The 6,903-nt window shown below is 53.9% G+C and overlaps 1 long non-coding RNA gene across 2 annotated transcripts; it reads left to right on the top strand.

Annotated features, from left to right (window-relative positions):
- The first annotated feature begins 237 nt into the window (after positions 1-237).
- LOC111732411 lies at positions 238-5,971 on the top strand. 2 transcript variants are annotated; one of them, XR_002777542.1, is made up of 2 exons: positions 238-4,223; positions 4,601-5,971. It is a non-coding gene; the product is annotated as an uncharacterized LOC111732411 (long non-coding RNA). The 2 variants fall into 2 exon arrangements; XR_002777543.1 differs by having other exon boundaries at positions 250-1,355.
- The last annotated feature ends 932 nt before the right edge of the window (positions 5,972-6,903 follow it).

The raw sequence follows: 6,903 nt of genomic DNA, 5'->3' as shown, positions 1-6,903 counted from the left end.
TAGCTGCAGCCTGTGAACAGGATCCAAATCCAGCCACCCACAGAAGGTTACCTCCGCTTTACAGATTCAGAAACTAATGTTTAGAGAGGTTACGTGACGTACCCGGAGTCACACAGCTAAGACAGTAAGTGGCGGAGCTGAGGTTTGAACCCATTTGATGGGACTTTTGTCACCTGCAGCCAGTAAGTCCTAATCAATATGTCATGTGACCTTTGGCGCCCGATCTGAGTCAAACCAGGGGACGAGCTGGCCCTCGAGAGGCCCCTTCCTTCTCAACAAATGGGCCAAAGTCCCAGCCTTCCTCTGACAGGGACCTGGCAAACGAAGGTGCCCAAGCCAGCAAGAGAAACAGACTGGGTCAGAAGCCACGAGACCACAAACGGAAGGAGCCACGTTTCTTTCTCACACGCCACCAGACCAGGGGGGATTTGCCCAGAAGTTCAACCTCCTTTGAAGTCTGAGTCACCAAAGGACAGTTTCGCTTAATGCCCTGATAAAGCAAAACCACTGAGAAAACAGACCCAAGGGACCACCAACGCTCAAGCGTGCCCACCACCCAGGACCCGGGGTCGGTCTGACTGAACTGAGGAGTCGCTCGAAGCTGGCCCGCTGCTCCAAGGTGATCCCTGGGGAAGTCACAAGCCCCGTTTTATAGGTGTGAAACAGGAGCTGCACCACCCACCTGAGGTCACACTGCTTATGAGACAGGAAATCGGGAATAAAGCCCATCTCCCAGTGCCCCCAACGCTTTCTTTCTGCCTTGGAGCTGGGTGAGAATTCTCCGTCCTCCGCTGGAGAATGGCTGTCGCTGCTTCTAGCCAACTGCACTCACTCCCCCTTTAAACGGAAGCATAACCTTGACCCTCTTCCACCCAAGACTTAGTTTAGGATGTTCCATGGGCTCCATTCCTTCCGAGGGTGGAGCCTGCGACCCCAGCCTGGCACTGGTCGTCAATCAGAGCACTGCGAGTCAGGTGATTGGCTCAGAGACGGGCATGTGACCCAAGCTGGTCCAATCAGAATGATTAGGAGGGTTTGCCCAGCAGTTAACAGGGAGACAACATTCCATCCTTTCTGCTAGACTTGAAACCAAGGGAGATGTGAGTTAAAACAACACAAATGTATTGTCTTACAGATCTGGAAGTCAGAGGTCGAAAATCTGTCTCACCGGGCTGAAATCAAGATGTCGGCAGGGCTGTGTTCCTTGTGGTGGCTCTAGGGGAAAATGCACAACTGTCTTTCCCAGCCCTTCTGGAAGCTGCCTGCACTGTGTGGCTCGTGGCCTCTTCCAGCAGTGGCCTTACTCTCATCTCTCCATCTTGGTCACCTCGCTGATTCTCCAGATAAGGAGCCTTGTGAGTACAATGCCCTCGTGATAGTCCAGGACAGTCCGCCCATCTCAAGAGCCTTAACTGAATCACGTCTGCAAAGTCCCCTTTGCCACGTAAGGACATATGTTCACAGGTTCCCTGAGACTAGGACGTGAACATCCTCGGCGGCGGCGGGTGGTGGTGGTGGGGGCCGTTATGCTGCCTACCACAGAAATCAAAACCATGGGAAGCAGAGTCCCAGAAAGGAAAGAGTAAATCCTGGTAAATGTTTTCAGCTCCTGAACTTAGCTTTTCAGTTACATGAGGACTATTAAATTACCTCTCACCTAAGCTAGTTTGAGGTTTTCGTTTTGTTTTGCCACTTGCAAAGAGAGAGAATGCCACCATGAGTCATCGCCAGCTTGCCTGTCTCTCTCTGTGTAAGGCTGACATTCTTTGAGAGCAAGGCCGGTACCTTGTGTAACTTCCTATCACCAGACCTAGCACGGTGCCTGGCTGCCTGGCACAGAGAGCAAACGTTTGTTGACTGAATAACAGTTTGCCGATTGAACTATCGAATAAACCCCTTCTCATATGCCGTCCCTCAGCGGCCATCACTAGAACAAGAGGGCAGAAAGAAGCCTCAGCAGAATTTTCCAGAGGTGAAGTTCAGGCCAGTCATTTCCTCTCCGGAGGTGGCAGCTTCCTCAGAGAGAGGCTCTGAAAGTGACCCAGACAGGAGGCTCGGAGAAGGGCTGACCTTCGTGGGCAGCCAGCAGCCCTGCCATCCTGAGCCAGCACTTTAAATTAATCCCAGGATGGCAGCTGCAGCCCTCCGCCAACAAATCTATCTGAGTCATTTCTGGTCAGGAAGCGCCTCGTTCTTAAATGAGAGGCACAGCAGGTCCCTCTGCAACCCAGAAGAGACAGCCTCATCTCCCACAGCCGCGGGGCTGGGCGGCCAAGGCCTTTCTCGCGAGGAGGGTTTTCACAGGGCGAGGATTGGAGACGGGGGAGGGAGTCTCCCAAGAAGATCTGTATGTCTTCGTCCCCGGAACTGAGCTGTTGTTCCAATCAACAAGGTCCCTGCAGTTTTTGTCCCCACACGTGCCTGAGAAACGAGGCCTGAGGAAGGGCTCCTTTGCTCTCGTCTACACCCCGCCAAAGATACACCTGCCCCTTCCCGCCTCACGCTGAAGGGTCCGATTTATCCTGTGAGCCCCAGAGGGTAGGGCTCCGCCCTCGCCACACCTGCGCTGAGCCCTGCCCTCAGCTCTTCACGCGTTTCGGTGGGATGGTAATGCAGGTCTCTGCACATACTGCTCCTTCTACCTGGGACCCTGTTCCGCACATCGTTTATCCTGTTTCTAGCTACTGTCCCCCACTGAGGCTCGAAGATGGAGCTGACATGTTGCTTTCAGTTTGTTTAATCAGTCGGGATTAATACAAATAATGCTGACACGGACACAGTGCTCAGGGTGCACCAGGCTCCGATCCTGTCTATCACATACTTTCTTATCTTCACCAAAACCCAAGAGACGAGGAAATGGGCACAACTAGTAAGTGGCAGACAGAAAGGCAGAGCTGTCCGTAAGGGCACACTGCTTGACCCCAGAGCTGTACCAAGCTGGGGACTTAGGGTCCTCAGGGCAGACTTCCTGGACTCCTGGATTTTAGCCAAGCCCTTACTGTGTGGCCCCGACAGCCCATGTCAGACCCCGTGTCCATGAGGATGGTGGCTGCCTTGTTCACCCCTGACTCCCAGCACCATTCCAAATGGATGCAAAATACATAAACGAATGTGCAACCGAGCCAATGAACTTGGGTACCTAACCTTTTGTGCCTCAGTTTCTCTTTTGTGATATGAGGATAATAACGGCACCTACTTTGATAACAGTATACCTGAGCCCCTCTTCTTGAGGACGGATCTGACGAGAAATTCAAGTAAGAGATAGAGGAGGTCCCAAAACACACCTGCAAGGCAGTGATTGAGGTGACACTGCAGGAAAAGGCCCCAAGGGGTAACGTAACCAATACCTAGCTCAGCAGCCTGGGCACCCATCCATCGGAATGAAACCAGCCACGAACACCCAGGATAGTGTCCTGGTGTGGCACCAGGTGAGTATGCCCTCCCCGCTGGCACCTGGTGGGGGGCACAGGTCTGCCAGCCGGCTGCTCTGGGGCTCGACCAGTCCACACTGCGTTCTGACAAGCCTTGGGGACCTTACAGCAGTGGGAAGGGCGCCCGGGGTGAGAGAGTCACTGGACATTCGCGGACTTCGGGCTCAGCAGCCAAGCCTAGAGAAAACGGGGGAGCAGAGCACCCTTCACTCCCCACCCAGGCCGCTGAGACTCTGAGGTCTGCCTGGCTGCCGGAGACCCGGGCTCAGAGAGAGCTTCAGAGCCCACGTGTCTCTCTGGTTCTGCTCGACAAGCGTAAGATCTCAGGGTGACTCCTGATCCCAAAGAAGCCAAATCCGGATCTGGGCAGATTACAGCTGGAGGCTGTCATGCAAGCCAGGGAGGTGTGGGGAGCCTGCCTTTGGGGGCAGGAGTCACGTGCACATGGCACCCCGCAGGCGGCTGGCTTCCACTCACCCGCCTTCCAAGACAGGGAGCTCACCACTTTCTGAGCTCACGATCCAGGACTGAGGGTGTAGCCGGCCTGCAGAGGGTTCCAGAGCCCTTGGCTCACCCCGCTCCACCCACACAGCACAAAGTTCGGCATCTCTGCTCTTTGTCAAGTTCACCACACATTCCTGCCCAGCCCCACAGCCTCTGAAATCAGACCCAAATGGCCTGGCACCCCGGGCCCCGGGCCTCCCAGGCTCTCCCTTTTCAGGGAGCTTATATTCTAGAATGAGGAGATAACCGAAAAAAATCGAAGAAACAAACCTGGAGTTACGCCTGGTGGTAAGTGCCGTGGGGACAACTAGGAGATGTAAACGAGATGGGGACCAGCTGTAAATGTGGATTTTGACATCGAAATATTAGAATTTCCGGGACATTTCCTGGGTTTGGGGGAATGAGGGTTTTGTCCCCCTAATGGAAGGAAAAAGATATAGCTACGGTCCCTCTAACTATAATCTAACCCAGGAGTCAGCGAACTGTAGCCATGAGCCCAGTCCAGCCCGTGGCCTATTTTTTGTGCAGCTTGTGAACTAAGAGAGATTTTTTTTTTCCTTTTTTAAAAGTTTTTAAAAAAACAAAATGAGCAAACAAAAAACGAAGAGGATTCTTCTTCTTTAGGTCCACAAAGCATAAAATATTTACTGTTTGGCCCTTTCCAGAAAAAGCTGGCCACCTCCGAATCCCACCTGCTTCACCTCACCCACGCCTCTCCCACCTGGGCCGCCGTGAATGCAGAAAGAGACAGACCAGACAGCCTAGAAATGTCCCCTTCTGCCCACGACGCTGAGCGCACTCCAGCACAGCTTTCCAAAGCCGCGGCCCAGAAGGTGACCGATCCCTGCCCCGTTCAGCGAGGCGAGGTCGGCCCGCAGGAGAACGGGGTCCTCGCACGCCAGAGACGCAGACGGCTGCGCAGCCTCTCCTGCTCTCCGTTTCTCATCGGCTTTGTAGAAACGGAATTCGTTTTCCCCGCTCCACGTGTGGTGTAGCAGGGTTTCTGTTCTGTGAAATGAGAGAGAAAAGGCCTATTTATGAGTTGGGGCTCTTGGATCCACGTGATAGAATCCCAATTCAAAGTGACTGAAGCAACATAGAGAATTTGTCGGCCCATGCTACTGAAAAGTCCGAGAGTCGGGCAAGCTCAGGCACAGCTGGATCCAGGGGCTCAGAATGGCGCGGTCATGCCTCATTCTCTCTATTTCCTTCCCGGCTGGTTTCATTCTCAGGGTGGCTCGCTTCCCCTTGAGACAAGATGGCACCAGGTGACCACATCCCATCCACCTGCCAACCCCAGCAGGAAGAGCTTCTCCCCTTAATGGCTCCAGAACTCAAACTCACCCACCTTCCTGCCCGGATCACGTGACTCCCCCCTCTAACCAATGACTGTGGGCAGAGAGTGAGATGATCTGATTGGCCAGGTTTGGTCACGTGCTCCTCCAGAGTAGGGTGGGAGGGGTTAGCCCCACCTGAACCGAAGGTGCTGAGAGGAAAGAAGAGAATCCTTTCTCCCAACAAGATCAAGGGGCCTTCACCAGAAGGAGGAGCAGATGCTGAGCCATCGAAAGCCACCACTGCCCCCTATAGAAGCCAACTGATATTTCTCAGGCCCCTCTGCTAAGTCTCGCCAGAACCCGTTCTACAGCTGCGTGAACTGGGATCCTGGAGGTGAAGTCTCTCAAAGTTACACACTCGATCTGAGTCTGGTAGTACTGCTCCCTGTACTAACCATCACGCATCCCCAACCCTGCCCTTCAAGAGCCTAAGAACCCCACTCACAGTCAGCGTGGGACAAGTGCCCATCACATGGAATTGCCGTTGAGTGCCTGCCCCCTACTGGCCCGCGAGATGCCTGAGAGCAGAGACAGAGTCCATCTTGTTCCCTGCAATGTCCTTAACACCTAACACACAGTAGGTGCTCCACAGACTCCTGGGAAATGAATGCATATAATCCTAGCATTTAGCAGATAGCAAGTGCTCCACAAATGCTGGATAAACACGTGCATCTCTGTAGATAAACATTACCACAAATACTTGGTGAATGAAAGTATCTCTGGTGTTTACACATAGTAGGTGCTCCTACACATAATAGGAGCTTGAAATCTAGTGAATAAATAAATGAGTCTCAATGGAAGCCATGCTGCCTGGCTGTTCAAACATTTCCAGATCATTAACAGGGTAGATGGAGATAGAGAGCTGGGGGAGGAGGGAGGGAGGGAGGGAGGAATGAATGAATAAATAACAGAGACCCCTTCTGGAGTCTGCAGTGCTCAGAGGAGGCTCAGGATTCTCGTGGAAGGTCCTAGACAGTGAGAGCATTAAGGTTACTTAGAGAGCAGAACCCAGTTTTGGAAAGGGACGCAGGGTCTTTGTGAGCCAGGAGAGGGGGTGGTGGGGCCGGCAGGAGGAAGCCAGGTCAGCCAGCGCCCAGCCAACCGGCAGTGCCAGGGACACTGCGCCCTGGTTGGGGCCTGCGCCCCGCCCCCCTGACCCTGACCTTGCCTCAGCTCACAATAGAGCATCCATTGTAAGTGGGTAATTGGGTTCCGGCACACCCCTCCCCTGCCTAGGTGAGGAGGGGGGGGAGGGGGAGAAGCAAAGGGAAACACAATCTGTTTTCTATTTGTCACAGCTGCCAAGACTCTGCTCCCTCCTCTGCCCCCACCCCCCTTACCCTGCTGAGCCACAGCCTGTGACATTCCTTGGCTGGGGCTGAGTGTGGATTAGAGCTGCCGCCCAGGCCCAGGCCGGCTAACCTGAGAAATGGACTTGACAAAAACCTAAAAACGGCCTCAGGGCCTCCTGGCCTTGGGTGTATCCTCACCTATGGGAGTCCCTGGCAGAGCCCTGACTGGAGGCTCTCCACCCAAAGGAGGGGTTCCCATCCTGTTCCTGGCGGCTGTGTGACTCAGGGCCAGGCACTCGACCTTTCTGTGCCTCAGTTTCCTCGTCTGTCAAATGGGAA

Source organism: Pteropus vampyrus, unplaced genomic scaffold (assembly GCF_000151845.1).
Source record: "Pteropus vampyrus isolate Shadow unplaced genomic scaffold, Pvam_2.0 Scaffold456, whole genome shotgun sequence".
In the NCBI taxonomy this organism is placed as follows: Eukaryota; Metazoa; Chordata; class Mammalia; order Chiroptera; family Pteropodidae; genus Pteropus; species Pteropus vampyrus.
This window is presented reverse-complemented; position numbering and strand designations above follow the sequence as displayed.